The 18,238-nt window shown below is 40.3% G+C and overlaps 1 protein-coding gene across 2 annotated transcripts in view; it reads left to right on the top strand.

Moving 5' to 3' along the window:
- Positions 1 to 14,460: 14,460 nt before the first annotated feature.
- SCML4 (Scm polycomb group protein like 4) overlaps positions 14,461 to 18,238 on the top strand; it is a 77,476-nt gene continuing 73,698 nt past the window's right edge. For both annotated transcript variants that reach the window (XM_079971717.1, XM_079971716.1), the window contains exon 1: positions 14,461 to 15,016. The gene's annotated coding sequence lies outside the window, so the exon portion shown is untranslated. The remainder of the gene's footprint in view (positions 15,017 to 18,238) is intronic.

Genomic DNA, 18,238 nt, shown 5'->3' on the forward strand with positions numbered 1-18,238 from the left:
AAGGTGAAACTGGTTGCTTAGTTCTTAGGACAGTTTCAGGAAATACTTCCCTCTCCTCCAAATGCTGAATGTTTGGGCAGTCCCACCACATATGTTTATTTGTACTTAGTAATTGACATCCACTCCAACAATGGGGGATAACTCAAGTGCATAAATGAAATTTGTTTTAGGGTTAGGTACCAACCAAGGACTATTTTGAAATATATTTCTCTAGTATGTGCTGACAGGGATTTGTATGCAGTCTTAGCCCAGAGCCAATTCCAGCTGTCATAACACCTGGAGTTTATTAGGTACCCTTGGATAAGAAGATTTAATAACGGACAAGCTTCTCTGAAAAACAACTTGGCCAGTGTGCCTTATGTTCCTCTGCAATATACAACTGCAAGGGACTGTGGTTTTCCAGAGGACTTGCTGATTTCAGATAGTAAGGTTCAGCTGACTTGGTCAGTACCCTACTTCAATTGAGTGTAAACCCTAGTAAATTCATTAGAATTCTCTGCAACCCAAAGGGCTATTTGCAGGATCAACGCAGAAATAAGGCCCTGAAGGCAAAATGAGAGCTGGTGTTGTGTAGTGGTTACAGTGTTGGACTAGGACCTCGGAGACCAGGGTTCAAATCTCCATTTAGCCATGTAGCTCACTAGGTGACCTTGGGCCAATCACTGCCTCTCAGCCTAAGCTGCTTCACAGGGTCATTGTGGGGATTAAATGAGGAGGGGGAGCACCAGCATCTCTCATGATCACCACTGGGTGTTGGTGCATTTAATTTAGCACTTTTATTTTTATTTGCTTCTATTTTCTACAGTCAACCTGTGCTCCTGAAATATATGCTTTCATAATTTAATTAATCACCATGATTTGTATTCATGTGGAATGACTGATTTATTAGCTTTCAAGGCTTCTGTAATTACTCTGTGTAAATCAAGTTTGGTGAGATTGTGTAGTAATAGCTGCAAATGTACATTACTTGCAACACAGCAGGGATTGGTCATACAAGAGAGGTTGTTCAGATGAACGCATTAATGGCTTGAATTCTGTAAAAACACGTGGATGGCACAATATTATTGGGGGGGGGGGATCTCAAGATGGACATTTGTGTTAGAATTCCTGCTCTACTTTCTGTCCACAGAAGACTTTTGCTCTACTGGTGGAAGTGGAAAGAAGGCAATTATTGCTGCTTCCCCTATCCCCTGCTGGATGTCCCAAACCTCTGGAGTAGATTTTCAGAAGTCACAAAGGGCTGGCACGACCCAGTAGGGTTCTTCTTATGTTCTTAAAAGGAATTAGAAAAGGCCTTTCCACAGGATCCAAGTCTATTGATACAACTCTAAACACATTTACTCAGAAACAGTGAGTCTTCCTTCTGTGCTAAGCTGCAAGTTTCTGTATTGCTGTTGTATGTTGGTTTGCTGATATCTTCCACTTTAAAAAAAATGCATTGGTGCTTGAAATTTAAGCTATGTGTTGGGCTGCAGACAGACAATAGTTTTGTCTTAGAGATGACAGAGAATTGAAAATGATATGCGAGATATATCATTTTCCATGGTGTGTGTGTACTCCTTCCTTTTATTCTACTATTGTCTGGAGTCAACAGTTTTTGCAGGCTTTTAAAACACTACAAAACCCTGTTTTACCAGAAATGATTGTGGAACAAAAGAAATGAATGAGCACACCCTGGGCAATGACGGTGCTGTCATGCCACTTTCAACTCTTTCTCAAAAATAATAATTGTTTCCGCCCTTAAGTATTACCCTTGAAATGCACCTTTCTTATTTGACAGAAGTTTATTCCTGAATCTTCTGCCTTTAAACCATCACAACCTAAAAATGAAATGAAACCTTACCTCTGTGGTAATCAGCTACAGCCTACTGTGTAATAAAACAGTTGTGATAATAGAAAATAATTGGAAAGAGACAAATGTCTTAAACTAGGCCTAATTCATTTTTCCCAGGAGTGTATAAGCAACCCCTCTAGATACTGTGCCAACCCTAGCAGCGAGACAGAATTGCCTTTAAATACAAGAATAAAACATTCTGTGGAACAGGTATTTAATGGCTAATAAAATGCCAGGATGTGTGCCAGACCATGTGTGGTGAATTGCTCCAAGAAGTAGCAGAGGAAGTGTACTCCCCTCTCCTCTGTTTATAAGTGTTTTGTGCACAGAGCGGGGCCTTTCAATATGTTGGTCTTATTTCTGGACCTTCCTTTATGAAGTATGATTCTATGCATGAATAGTGCTATTAGATGTACAAATACAAAGCACATGCCAACATGTGTAAGTTCAGTCTTGTATTTAGTGTACTTCATCTGATATAGGTATGTTGCTGTCTACTGTCAGTAAGTTCCAATAATTTGGTCAATGTTGATATCTACTGGTAAGTCTTAAGAAACCCAGAGGGAAATTTTAGGGGAAAACTGATGTTTACCAGCGAATGTGAGCAATTTTGGATGATGTGGGCATCCTGATGGAGGTATTATACTCATGGCTGCCCCATATTCCTTCTTTACAGAAGCTTGTAAAAGCAACAGTCACTTTGGGAAGTAGCATAAGACTTTTAAAATTTGATAGACCATTGTTGGCAAGGGTGAAGCTTTTAACTGGAATGCACCTTATTTTTCTTGGGCATTGATACTGCCTGTTTATGTCTAGCAAGACCGTCAGAAGACTTAGGTTCTAAGAGAGGAAGTGAGCTAGAAATCCAATTAATCAAAGCAAAATTCAGGACATTCCATTCAATGTAGTTCTTCACTGAAATGATGCTCTATCTTGAGTGGATGGAAGCATGGCCTGAGATATGAAGTCCCGTAGAGTTATCCATACAACATGTGTGGACGGTTTATGCTGTTGCTTTGCTCTGCCACAAGCATATATATAACTTGGTGATGGATCATGAGGGAGAACTTTAAAGACTGAGAGCACAGCGTACAATTTTATAATGTACATTGGCCTATGATTGCAAATCTGTAGCTAAAACAGGTTCTGGACTTTTAGTTTCACACCTCCTTATGTCAAAATATAGTTCTGGTTCCCTGCATTCCATAGCTCAGAACTACCACTCCATTTTAAAGAGCTGAACTTCATTGCATGTCTGGCTCACTTCCAGGCCACCAAATCGCAATTGCAGCCTTAAGGCAAACTGTGAGCTATTCAGATCAATGGGAGTTTTGACACAGACCTGATGATATGTACTTCTTTAAAGATGGTTGACTTATGTAGGGCTTCATACTACACACTTTTGCTTTGGTCCCAGATCTCAGTCCTTCCTTAGACTGATTTCAGTTATACGTTGAATTTTGACTGAACATGACAGCTTCATTTTTCTACTAAAAGCTTATGATAATTTGACTTAATTAGTTTAAATTTTTAAATTATTTAAATTATAGGGTACCGTTTGATGTAAAACGACATTCTGTGGGAGCATATTAATTTTACTTGTGTATCTGCTCTGAGGATTAGTTGATGGTGGTGAGGGAATGTCATCTGGGTGGAACTTGACATGTTTGTCTGCATATTGCATACCAGGCCCACTTCAGCAAGAGGCTTTATTGAGCAGATGACAACTGTTTAACACATTCAGCTTGGTCCATAAACCCAATGGAGCAGTTCACATGCATATGTAATTTTCAATTTGCCCTAGTTTTTCTGAAAATACTATATTGCAAGTTTTAAAAAGTAAATCAAGTACATTGGATCCTGCTTGTTTAAGGCTCATGAAGACCCCATAATGCTTTAATTTAAAGTATTTGTGGGATTCTTTGTTAGATCAGGTCAACGGGCTCCCCAGGTGGAATTGAACTGAGGGATTCTAGAGAAAACAACTGAAAAGCAGAAGCTCTCACAGGTAGTTCCAGGCTACTGATATTTTTGGGGTAGGATTCAGTCAGATACCAGCAAATTCAGGTTTCACAATTAAAGTTGATCTGGCACTTCTGCACATCAAGCTTGCTTGCCCCTACAAAAAACACTGATTGTAATTTTATTTACATCTTAATTCTTTTGCAATAAAGAAAAATGATGGGAAAATCTGAATCAAACTGAGTTAAATTTCTCCCCACTCCTTGCTCAACAGCCTTGCTTCACATCTTCCTTGAGTGTTTTTGCCTGACTGGAATCTGCCCTTGAACCTGGAGAAGGAGTCTTGCTTGCCTGGAAGGAGGTTGGAGAAGGGAGTGTGAGTGGTATAGAAATCTGCCTAACACACAAAGTTTTAAATTCATTGTTCTACCCACTTTTGCCCTTTTGGCCCCTGCAAGGTTGCCCAGAAGGGAATGTGGCTCTGAGTCTTGAAAATGTCCCCCACTCCTCCAGTGTAGCCATACTGACTATTAGCCGCTGACATGCCTGTTCTTCGTTTGTTCCGCACTCAGAAGTCGCAAGAAATCTTTTTATGGTGAACAATATTACTGAGCAGACCTGAAAAGAATGTAATTCAACTAAGCAGAACAGAATGAACATGCTGTTTGTTCATTATGTGTCTTTGTACAGCCACTTGTAAATATTTCGCAGAGCGTTATATGGCCACACTCATTAATGTTTACGGCTTGCTGTTGAGCAGAGAAACAGAAGTAAGGAAAGGCAAAGGCTTTTTTAAAAGCTGTGAAAATTTATTGACAGCTCTGAAGCCGACTGAGAACTCCCAGGTAAGTTCCACCCACTATTGTGTGGGCACGTCGATCCCTCCCCTTACCTGGCCAACTCTCTCCTGGCAACACCTCCCAGCTGGGATTGGGTAACTGGCAAAGTTAGGCAGCCACCTCCAGGTGTCCAGCCTGGGGGGGAGGGGCACGAACCCAGGCTGTACTGCTGGGAGCCGCATGGGATTGTGGGGGCTGCATGCGACCACGCAAAAGGCACCCCCATTTGATGTGGGGAGCGGTCATTGATGGTTGGCCATTGACTTTCTTTCAAAAGTGTGTGTGGTTAGGTGTTCTTGCCAGACGTTAAGCTTCTGAGACAATGGATTTGAGAGAGTGGGCGATTATTATTTAGATGGATTAATGTGTTTTACCATTAATACTTTAACTGTGTGCACTACAACTTGGCATTATTCCCATGAAAGAGATGTGCAACTGAGACAGACACTGCATCCCCCAGTAACTCTGTGCCTTGCACGTGCACACCAGAAACTGACATTCTGGTACATCTATTCTGTAATCACTTCCTATGGTCTGTGTTGGTCTGACAGTGCAAGGCTAGAAATCACACTCGTTCCTGATGCCTGTTCATTCACTGATGGGCAACTGATATTCCAAGTTCTAGAACAAACATCACACTACCCTGCCCAGGTAGAGATGAAATTTGACCTAGAGAAGAATCAGCATGAAGGTTCATGCTACAATAAGTGCATTCGTCTTTAAGGTATCGTGGGACTCTGACATTTATCCAGATTTGCTAAGGTGCTTTGCATTTCACATGCAAATCATATTTGAAAGGACAAGTGTACTTTTGAAGATTGTGAAACTTCACAAAAGGCGTATAACCATAAATATGTCAGCGGAACATTAAAAATGAGAGGCTGGGTTTGAGATTCTTACGAAAGCTTGACCTATAAATGTCAATGCAAAGGATAATGTTATGCCCTATAACCAACCACAATGTGTTGTGATAAAATGAGTAGACAGGACTCTGTTGTTTAACTGACACAGCAGGTTTTCTCCCCAGCTAATAAATAAACGGATGGATGAATTAAACGATGTAAATGAAGGCTGCTCTGCCTTTTGGAGGAAATTATATATGATTTCATAGAATTTTCTTTTCTTCCGTTTGGCTGTTACTTCCTAATATTCACTTAAAACAAAACAAAACAAAAAAGTACAGGAAGTTGTGTTGGTCCATTAGTGAAATTCCAAAATCCACAGCAAGGCGATATCTTTCTAGGACAAACCAAAATGGCACAGTATAGTGAAGCAGCTTTTTATTGCTCCAGAGCTCTTCACTTAGGTTGGATGCTAAGCAAAATGAATGTGGGGAAAAAAGCTGGCTTGATGTGGAAGCCACAGAGCCTGCATTTCACTCCCAGTCTTAGGATGGAGCATATGATTGCAGACTTACACTGATTAGACTCCACTAGGTGCTATTGACGTTTCAGGTATTTTGTTGCTAAAAGCAATGGATAGGCTAGATTTGTGGCAAAAGGAACTCTCTACACAGATTTGGGTTTGTGGCTTTGTTCCATAAATGATGGGCTACATTTTAAGCCTTGTCAGTGATGCGCACGTAGGTTCTTGCAGAAAGCCTACGGGATTTTGGCCTTCAGTGAAAATATACCAGAATGTGATTTGCAAGCCCAAAAGCAAGCCCGGATGAAAGCACAGCTTCTAAAAGGTATTGTGACAGCAGCTTATACCACTATAATGGCTACAACTTGCCCAAAAGACTCTATGCCCTACTGTTAGCTATGCCACAGCTGATGTCATATATGACATCAGGAGTGTGGCAGGTAGGAGGAGCTTGGCCAAAATGACACTGAGGGTCAAATGGGGAGGCCTGTGGGCTGGAGATCATCTCCCCCATGCCTCCCCACATGATTTTTCTATGCTGTATATTTTTTCTGTACTATAAACAGCCATGGCTTCCGCCACAAAATCCTAGGAAATGAGTTTGTAAAGGGTGCTGAAAGTTGCTAGGAGACTCTTATTCCCCTCGCAGAACTTCAGTTCCCAGAATTCCCTGGGAAGAGTGGTTTCCAATTCACTTTGAGAATTGTACTCTGTGACATGAATAGCGCACTCAAACCACAGCTCCCAGGATTCTTTGGGGGAAGCCATGATGACCGTTTAAAGGGATGTGATACTGCTTTAAATGCATAGTGCAGATGGGGGCCAAGGCATACTTTGCACACCACATCCACAAATGGTTAAGAGTGAAATTAAGACTAAAATCAAAGAGACTTAAAACTGTCCTTCTTAAAGCAGCCTGGACACCTAAAGAAATTATGGCAGTTCATTTATATTTAAGAACTGGATATTCAATTAAAACCAGGATAGCGAGCATTGCGGTGGCGGGGAGTGGGGAAGGGTAATTTCTTTCCCGCACCTTAATGAACACTAGGCAGAAGCCTGCTGTGTCAGCCAGCTCATGTTACATGACACTGGTAACGTAGTGTGAACGGGCTGAAGTAACTGGACATGACAAGCCACAACAATGACACATCTGCTGAGGAAATGCAAAAAGACAGGGGTGACTGGGAATCATGGTCAAAAACTTTTACAGAATCTGAAGGAAGAAAAAAAGAATAACCTTTTCGTAAGAATCTGTTGAGGAATGCATTTTTGTCTCACAGAAGAGGAGGGCAGGGGATGTTGGAGTAAAGCTTGTGAGCAGATCCTGGTTTGTATGGCATAATGCACATAGTGGTGTTAAATATGCACCAATTAATTAAGCAAAGTGAAGCCTTTGGAAATAATAATACCCCACCCATCTGACTGGGTTGCCCCAGCCACTCTGGCTTCCAACAATTCATAAAACCACAGCAAAGCATCAAACATTAAAAACATCCTTATATACTATTTAGGGAAGCATTTGCGCATTTAGCACTTTTTCATTTGTTACGAAGTCATGAGCTTTGGAATGAGCAATCTTATTGATGTCATTCTACACAACAAAATATCTTTTACATTCACACCGTAATACCGTGAGCCATGGCTATTGCAGAATGTTCATGAACATTCTGGCTGCTCCGGGGGAAAAAAGCTCACAATATCAGCTTGCAACTTCTTGTAAGAATTGGCAGGCCAAACTTTCACACAGACTCAGGGAGGGAAGTTGAAACATGGAGGTCTGTGAAGCAATGGAACTCACAAGACAAGGGAAAGATAAGGAGCCATTATGTGATGTGGCTGAAGGAAGTGGAGGAAGCAGGCAGTGTTCTCAAGGTCATCTGAGAACACTTTTTTAAAACCCTCCTCCTAAAACACATACACATCTAGCAGCAAGAGAGTTTATTTGGATGAGATGGAGGAACTACATAAGGCATCTTCAAGAAGCCATCAAGAAAACTGACCCACATGAATGGGTTACTCCCCAGACAAAAGGCTGATGGGTCAGGCAACCTGGTAATGTAATTTCCAGCATACGAGAAGGGTTTTATCAGTTACCAGTATTCAAACTTTGCATGTGTTGCTGGTTTTGTAGGTCATGCAGCTGCACAATAATCAATGAGAGCATCAGGGCAGGTGGCTGTGGGTCCCTGGTCAGCTGAACACTGACTCAGTTCAAAATATTTGACAGTCTGAGCTGGATACAGTTGTTTTGGAATATAGTTCAGCATTACCAATAGACAAATCTGTATTTCAGGAATGGAATGGAAAACTTTTGTTGACCTTACTTTTTTGAATCACCTGTAGCTGCCTTCAACGGCATCCCTGTGGCAACATTCATGTGTGCTCCAGACAAGTTATCTCAGGGAGCAGTAGATGGAAGAGCTAGAGAATGGAGCAGGAGCAGAGAAGATTAGGATTCGAAGAAGTGAACAATGAATGAGAAAGGGGTCTGGCAAACTTGCATACAAAACTGTGTGCAATTGGAGCAATTGGCACTAATCTGCAGGCAAATTTTCACAGTGACTTAAAAAATAGAACTTGCAAACTGATGTGGAACTAAGTTGAACTAAAGATTGCACAAATGAGAAATAGAGATATAAAAAATAATAGTAGTAGTAGTTACAGGTAGGTAGCCGGGTTGGTCTGCCGTAGTCAAAACAAAATAAAAAAAATCCTTCCAGTAGCACCTTAGAGCCCAACTAAGTTTGTTATTGGTATGAGCTTTCGTATGCATGCAGTGTATCTGAAGAAGTGTGCATGCACACAAATGCTCATACCAATAACAAACTTAGTTGGTCTCTAAGGCACTACTGGAATGAATTTTTTTATTTTGTTTCAAAATAATAATAAAGGGATTTGCCCATCCTTATTGGAGATTATTTAAAACTATTGCAATAGATTTTTTTTTTTAATAAACCACGAACTAGGGCACAAATCACCTCAGAAATAAATATGGCAGCATGGTTAACAATAAGCAGAATCAAGGGGTGCTTCCAGATGGGCAGCTGTTAGCAATATTAAATCACTGCTCCTCCACTGTTACTAGCAAAATTCCACTTGACTGTCCACTATAACTTACTGCACTTTTTCATCAATCACAGTGGGTGGGATGTAGTGCTTTGAGCATGGAGGGGAAAAGTCCAATGATCAGAATGGTCTTATGAAATTTGGAAAAAAGATTCTAAACTGGTGGTGACCATCAAGTTTCTTTTCTTGTTTACATTTGAAGTATAGTGTTATAGCACTAACATTCATTCATTCAAACAATAGATTTCCAATATGTTAATATTTAAAAAAAATATGTTAATGTTTTAAAAACCTCGATTGAAGCCAATGGAAGAATTAAGGAGCTAAGTTACGGATTGGTTACAGTATCACCAACTACACAATATGTTTAAACTTGATTAAAAAAATTGGGTTTTGGACCAAAGATCACAATCTGAAAGAGAGTTATTACAGAATAAGGAAAAACTACTGTCTAAAATGTATAAATTATTACTGGAATGGGAAACAAAGGACAAGCTGGTTAAAGCTTTAATGACCCACTGGGCAATGGACATAGGGCATAATATAGAATTAAAACTCTGGGAGAAACTTTGGAAGAACGATTTGGAATTTACTGTTTGCTACACACTGAAAGAGAACTACATGAAAATGACTCATAGATGGTATTTAACCCTGAGCAGATAGGCTAAGATGTATAAAGTAGAATCAGATTTGTGTTGGAAATGGAAAGAAATGGAAAGAACTTTTTTCGTATGTTGTGGGCATGTAAAAAAGTTAAAGAATATTGGGAAATAATATATAATGAGATGAAAAAAGTGTTTAAAACAAACTTCCCAAAAAATCTGGAGGCATTTCTGTTAGGAATTGTTCAGACAGAGGTCCCCAGGTGTCAGAAAAACTTATATGTGTATGCAACAATGATGGCTCAGAGTTTGTTAGCCCAAAAATGGAAAGTGAGATAGGTCCCAGGTAAGGAGGATTGGCAGCTTAAGATGACAGAATATGCAGAGTTAGCTGGTCTAACAAATAGAATAAGAGAGAAAAAAGAACAGGTATTTAAAAAGGAGTGGAATTTTTTTGTTGAGTATACAGAAAACAATTGTGCACAGTTGAAAAACGCTGGCAGTATTAGGGTAAATTCAACAGTATAATAAATATTGGAGTGATGTAAGATAGGAAAACTGGGTTAGATGGTTACAGTAAAATATGCAGGAATGGTGGATAACCATGGAATGTATGGTATAATGAAAGACGTTTAATTTGAGATGAAAAATTGAAAACATATATAATAAATTGAAAGCATATATAACATATAACATATATAATACTTAAGGCTGCAGCTATCAAATCTGCACTTCCTAAAGAAGTATGAGAACAAAAATATAGGCATCCCTCGAAATTTGCACTTACCTGAATTTTGCAAGAGAGTTCTTCAACCGAACAATGCTTACAAAAATGCATATATTAGAGCAAAGTGTGCATATACAGTGGTGCCTCGCAAGACGAAAAGAATCCGTTCCGTGATTCTCTTCGTCTAGCGGCTTTTTCGTCTTGCGAAGCAAGCCCATTGATGGCTTAGCGGATTAGCGCTATTAGCGGCTTAGCGGCTTTTAGCGGCTTATCGGCTTAGCGGATAAGCAGATAAGCGGCTTAGCGGCTTAGAAAAAGGGGGGGAAGGAAAAAAAAGTCAAAAAAACTCGCAAGACATTTCGTCTTGCGAAGCAAGCCCATAGGGAAATTCGTTTTGCGAAGCGCCTCCAAAACGGAAAACCCTTTCGTCTAGCGGGTTTTCCGTCTTGCGAGGCGTTCGTCTTGCGGGGCACCACTGTAAATGAAGATAACATAAAAATGAATTATATTAGGAGAACTTGCTTGCAAAATGTGTACATGAGTCCAAACCATATACAAAAATGTGTTTATTACGAGGGATGCACACTAACATGCTGAAGAATTTGCATGAGGATTTTTTAAAATAAAAAAATCACTGAAGAAATGTGGACAACTGAATTTAAGACTGGAAAAGTGAGAAACCAAAAGAGCTGAAATTGACACATCCTTCTATCCCTTACCCCCTGTGTTTTCTTTTCATTAGCTATAACACAACGACACTCATTCATTTAAGCTGTATTTCCCTAATATTTTAAATAATTATACCTCGGGTTATATACGCTTCAGGTTACATAGGCTTCAGGTTACAGACTCTGCTAACCCAGAAATAGTACCTCGGGTTAAGAACTTTGCTTCAGGATGAGAACAGAAATCGGGCTCCGGTGGCGCAGCGGCAGCGGGAGGCCCCATTAGCTAAAGTGATGCTTCAGGTTAAGAACAGTTTCAGGTTAAGAACAGACCTCCGGAATGAATTAAGTACTTAACCCGAGGTACCACTGTATCTGGAAATGCATTTTAGCACTGATTAAAAGGTTTTTTTTTTAAAAAAAAAGAAGAAAAACATGGGAGTTATGCATGCTGCAAAGGTGATAGTGAGTTTGTACTATGCAGTGAGAGGCTAACCTGCCTACTAGGTCACTGTTCACATCAAAACTGTGCCTCTTAAAAATGATGGAAGCATCACACCAAGTGCATCTACATCTGTGGAAATTGTGCTGCTCTTCCCCTCTTTGGAAAAACTTGATATTTTTGCGATAAGAAAAAGGTTGGGTAAAAGAAAAGCATTACAATGGACAACTGAGTTGCATGAACTTCCTGTAAATATGAGTGAATGAGGCATGACAATTCCAAACTAAACCCCTAATGTGGAAGAACTTAAGAGGAAGATTTTATACAACAGGCAAGAAAGGTTTCTTTGCAAAAGTGAAAGTGAAAATGAAGGCATATGAAGAGCAAATTGCTAAAGATACACATCTTTAAATACTTCAGGAGCAGGCCCAGCCAGAGTGCTGTTCACATAACACCCCAAGCTGAACCTTGGCTTAGCAAGACTGCCCAACTGCACAATTTGTCAGGCTCCTGGAGATGAGCTTGCAGCCAATTTGCTCCTCCTTGGTTCTGTTCTCTCCTATTTGTGGAATGATGAGTCTCATATAACCATTAAGGCATGAAGGGAATGAATACCATAGCGCAAGGTTTCCTGCCAGGTTTAGCTAGGTCACCCCTCCTTACTTTGGGAGGAAGGTAATCAAGTCTATTGCTCTCTTGCAGTCTACTTGAGAAGCTCAGCATGTAGAGGTCTGAGTAAGTTGCTCCAAGCTCAAACTGTATGGCTTACATGAGCAGTTCTTACATTCATATACCAGTAATTTTGGAACTGTAACCACTCTAAGTAAGCTACGTTTTACTGCCTGTGCAACATTTTCTGAATGCTGTATGGAAAAGCACATGAACCTGACCTTTGGAGAGTAAACCTTTGTAAGTAAACCATTTTTAACATACTAAATGCTCGGTCTTTTTCTATGCAAGGGGAAAAGGAAAACTTCAGAAGGAACTCACAATAACATATTTTAAACATCTAACATCCTATATTTCCGCACTTTACTGCACATTTCGTGATTTTACATGGGTTCTCTCACCAAAGAGTGCTTGCCCCAAACTTTGATCTTGGCATTCAGGGAACACACTCCCCCCCCCCTTTGCGAACCCACAGCAATGTCAAGCAAAGCTAAACTAAGGCTTGGCTTTGCATGCCATATGAACTGAGACTTAAGGTTAAGCTCCAACCACACTTCCCAAGAGCTGTAACCAGTAGAGCTGCTACATGTCTTCCTAAAAAAAGCTTTTGAACTATGGCAACCCTACTAACCAGTATACAATGTGGAGAAAATGTATATAATTCTTTTTGTCCCATGTTCTTAGGTCTAGAGTTAACCAGCAAAGTTGTTCACAAGTGGGACTTGCAACTTGTACAGTCCAGCCAGCCATAATGTCTTCTAAGTTACTCCATTCCGGTCCTCCTTCTCTCCAGTTTTCTGTCAGTCCATCTGACAAATACTCAGCATATCATGGCTACTGAGCCTGCTCAAACCTCTATAGGCTACTTTTGTGTGCTTTCTCAGAGATGAAGTTCATTAATAGCATATATAAGTGTATATAACTGCAGCAGTAAATATACTGGTGGTGATAGGCAAAAGAAAGTACTCAATGCAAAACTAATTTCACAGAGGATAGGTCTTCCAAGGCCTGTTCACCTTGGTGGAGGAATATAACTTCCATGTTCAGGTGCAGTATACAGTGGTACCTCGGGTTACATACGCTTCAGGTTACATATGCTTCAGGTTACAGACTCCGCTAACCCAGAAATAGTGCTTCAGGTTAAGAACTTTGCTTCAGGATGAGAACAGAAATCGTGCTCCGGCAGCACAGTAGCAGCAGGAGGCCCCATTAGCTAAAGTGGTGCTTCAGGTTAAGAACAGTTTCAGGTTAAGTATGGACCTCCGGAACAAATTAAGTACTTAACCTGAGGTACCACTTTACCTCTAATTATCAGATGCTGGGGACAGGGCTTCCTAAACTTGGGTCTCCAGCTGTTTTTGGACAATAATTCCCATCATCCTTGACCACTGGTCCTACTAGCTAGAGATGATGGGAGTTGTAGTCCAAAAACAGCTGGAGACCCAAGTTTGGGAAACCCTGAAAATCATGTCCTGCTTGTAAGCTTTCCAGAAGCATCTGGTTGTAAACAAAATGCGAGATTATATGGACCTTGGTCTGAACCAACAACGCTGTGTTCATTTTTGTCTAACATTTTTCTCCAAAGAGTCCTATATTACTGGGGACTGCCTTTTGAATTTATAACATATCTAATGCAGCAAATTATATATAAGCCTGTAGTGAATGAGGGATGTTGCACTCTTTTCTTTTTTAGAGCCACAATAAAACCTAATCTAATCGCAGACATCACAGTGGTACATGGAAGGATGATTGTTGTTTAATTTTATTTGCAGGAAGTTTTCCTCAAATGCTACCGGCCTGTTCTATGCCTTGGAAGGTGAATGAAGATAAGATCTCCTCCTCACTGAGGGAGACTGTGATGAAGATGGAAAGGGGAGCAACTTCCCTGGGCTCCATCCTGCCCATCCTCACCTGCTATTTTAACCAACTTTTGTAGATAGCATTTTGTGCCCATCACTGTTGCACTGTAGGCACCTGATACGCCCTAGATCGGGAGCACAAGCGTTAGTACATAAAATGGCTAGCCTGCATAAACAGTGCCATTAACTGAGGAAAACATTTGTTGCGTCAAAAGCCACAGTCGCCTGCTGTCGTTATCGCCAGTCGAACGAACGACAGATCCTTCATGTCGCTGATGTCGTCTAAAGCGCAATACTGGGCCACGTTGCTGCATGACTGGGACAAAGAGATGATGATACAGTCTGGTTACTATGGCAACAAAGGAGGGATAGTTTTTAAAAAAGGAGAGAGAGAGAGAAAGAGAGAGAGAGAAAAAGATTGAGAGAGAGAGGTTCCTAACACCCACTGTAATCATTGTCAAAGAATTCCTGTTACTGTAAGGGACATTATTTTAAAAGTACAAATGCTTTTTACCTATTTATGCAGACTTTCTATAACGTGACACATCCCTCCCTCTTTAGTTTAGCTGCAGCGAGCGGAAGAAAACACAGCACAGCACAGCACCGCACAGCACAGCACCACACACACACACACACACAGGCCTCATTTTCTGCTTGTAAAATGTGTGTGTGTGTGTGTGTTCTTTAAAAGGCAGTGGTTGGCTGGTTTTCCGGACATGATGTGGTTGAAGCTGTCATCGTAATGGAAATTCATTGCTGTAGCTATGGTAAATCGAGTTTTCTGCCTGTGCTGAATGCATTAGTCTAATGAGATGTTTGCAGCTGGAGAGCGGAGCTGCTGGAGATGTACGGTGTGCTAACGGACAGGGGGAAAATGGCTTGTGGAACGGTCTGCGTGCACGTGCTCCAAGTCCTCTACTCTCTGGGCCAAAATATCTGGTGTCTGTAAAGAAGCTGATCCATCATTAAAACATAAGCAATAGGTAAGGGGAGGAGGGTTGTTGTTGTGGTGGTTGTTTTCCCTGTGCTTTGTTGCTGCTGCTGCTGGGTCATCCCGTTATTAAAAAATCAGCTGTCATTATATCGGCATGCCATGCTATCGACTTCAATATTTCTACAGCCTTTTAATGTGATTCATACATGTATGCATATGCACATATCCTGGTGTACAATTTCAGGGAACACTCAAGCCTTAAGTTTAACCACCTTAATGCTAATTATCAGTACTGTCTTTGGAACAGTTCCGTATGGAAAGGCATCCTATTAAAGCCTTCTGCATGTTTTGTTTTTTCAGTATCAAAGTGTGTGTGTGTGTGTGTGTGTGTGTGTGTAGTTAATTCTGTGGTTTTGATGATAAATGAATGTCTTGAAGGTTTTTCATATGTTTGTCAAAGTGGACTTTCCCCATTTCTGACAAGTAAAGGGTGTGTGTGTGTGTGTGTTTTGAAAACTGCTTATACCAGAATATAAACAGTGTGGTTATAGCCTAGATTTTGCTGTTACGGCTATGAATCCCTTTAAACATTCTGTCCAAAACTGATCTATTTATACCTGAAGATTTATGCTGATGTACCCTTAATGAAATTCACAGGAAGCCCTGTATATATTTTAAGCATGATTTTAACTTGGAGAGTGTAAAACATAGAACTTACAGAGAATACCATTTTTTTTTTTTTAGCTTTGGCTGTGTTTACCTGCACTATATTATTTTACATGTTTTAAAATGTATATGGAAATGTGTATTTGATGACTATTTAGTGGAACACCCAGAAACAAAAACAGTCTTCGTCTGAGTCAGGGGAAATGCATCTGTTGCATGAAAAAGCCTCTCCGATGCCCCTAACGCAATTACCTTCCACCTTAGACCAAGGGGATTATCAATGAGTAATTGAACAATGAGCATCTCTCAAAGTTGCTTCTCTCCCCCCACCCCACCCCCGTTTGTAAATACGAGTCCATGAATGGGCTTTCAGTGAATAGGTTCATCTCATTAAGGAGGAATAATATGGAGTTTCCTGCTCATGTGTGACATGTTCCTGAAATTCAAATTTTATTTTTAAACAAAATGCCTGTGGATTTGTGGTCAAGCGGCCTCTTGATGGGTGGATGCTTTTAAAAATAAAATAAAAATATTATATGCTCTGGGCTTCTAAGGCTGGCTCCGCAGAAAAATAGAGGTTGGGGGGTGGGGGGAAGCAGACACAACAGGAGTGAATGAGTAGAAAATGCCGAGTGTTTGTTCTGTGCATATATAGAGCTGCAACCTGAAAATCAGAGGATTTAGCTGGACTGAATTGCTTGCAGCTTTCTCAGAGATTCAGTCATTACTATCTTGAGTTTAGGACAAGTCTTTAGGGACAAATCTGATGCTGATGTGAATTGGTGGCTCTGATCCTGGAGCCAGCAGAGCTTGAGAAGTTGGATACAGGTTGAGTTTATGTCCAATAAATTCTGTGCTTCTGCACTGATATTACCTATCTGTGGATCAGGCAGAAAATGTTTCAGTAGCATATTCCTCCAGCAGAGGATTTACTGACCTTTAAAATACCTGCTTTTAGAGATCTTTTGGCAATATTAGGTTCAATATATTTCTTGCTTATTCACTCCCATGTGTATGTTTCAAAGAATTGTCTTACGGTGGTTGTTTTCTCTATACAATTTTGTCAAGAGTGGTTAAATTTCCACTCCTGGAGAAAAAGCATGAATCTATGTCCTGGGCTTTATCAAAAATTCCTGGGCTAGATCAAAAATTTGAGTCTAATCTCTTGTCGGAATCAATCCTGACACACAGGCTTGTACAAATGTGGCAGCTGGATAGATTTGATATCTTTGCGTCTTCAGAGACCTGTTTGAAGCATTTGTAACCAGAATGCTTTGTAATACACAGGTGAATGCCATGGGGAACGGAATTAATACTACAAGCTGATCTGTGAGTTTGAACAGCCTTCAGCAACAGTTTATACTGTGAATGAACAAAAGGTGACCACACAACCAATAAGGGATATCCCACCCCCTCAGGCACTTACCAAGACAGCTTAACTGATACCTCTACCTGGGGATTGTCCCCAGTTAATTTTGACCCTTACTCCTTCTTTACTGTCCCCAAATTGAGAACAGTTATTTGAAAGTGAGGTGGCATAGCATCCTTTCTGCTTTCATACAAATTCCCCTCCCTTTGCAACCCTAGCAATGATACTATTTTGAGCTGGCATAAGGAAACTACAGACAGTGACACCCCACCCTTTTGCTTGCCTGCAGCCTGCATTGTTCAGTTACATTTTTCACTATCCACTCAAAGTTTTGGATCCAGTACAGTACTAGAAAGACACTATGAGGATATAAAACCTGCATCTCTCTCTCCCCCTGCATATTTTCAACTATGCAGCACTCATTTTGCTTATCCATAAATTAATATCAGGTTGCATTGGTAAAACCAAAAATAGTACTAAAGTCCCCCCCCCATCCAGTGTAGATTTAAAGGGGGTCAGACCAACACATGGAGTATGGGTCTATTAAGAACAGTTAGCTATGAGAGCTCAGTGAAACCTCCATGTTTGGATGCAGTAGCTCTGATTATTAGTATTAGATTCTAGAGACAAAATAGGACTGTTGCCTTCACATCTTTGTACCTGCTTGGCCACTGCAGGGTGGAAGATAGTGAAACAGATAGATTTTTGGACTGATCTAGAAGCAGTTTTCTTATGTTTGCATGTCCCTTCTTTTGTCTTATGAAATTGGGATTTTTGTTTTATTTTGTTGACTCGGAGTGCTTAAAGCAATTGGAAGAGCAAGGTTACAACAGGAATAGACCCATGACAACATGCCATGGTGTTTAAATATTTCAGGATTTTTATGTGTTTTTTAATATATATATATATATATATATATATATATATATATATATATAACAGAGAACAGACCCTGCAACCTTGAGCCCACATTTAAAATGCTTGTATCTTTTAGGCTAATGGTAAGAACAATTGTCACATAGTGGCTAAGAGACATGGACTGTATACACATTATATTCTTAAAGCACATTTGAAACACATTCTTTGCCTTAAAAAACCTCTGGGCACTGTAGTTTGTTAAAGGTTGCTAAGGCTAAACTACAGTGCCCAGAATTCTTTGAGGGAAGGAACATGGTTTGAATGTGCTTTAAAGGTAAAGTATGTACACAGTGTAGTCAAATAACATGTTTGCTATCA

This window comes from Podarcis cretensis (assembly GCF_951804945.1).
Source record: "Podarcis cretensis genome assembly, chromosome: 3".
Taxonomy (NCBI): Eukaryota; Metazoa; Chordata; class Lepidosauria; order Squamata; family Lacertidae; genus Podarcis; species Podarcis cretensis.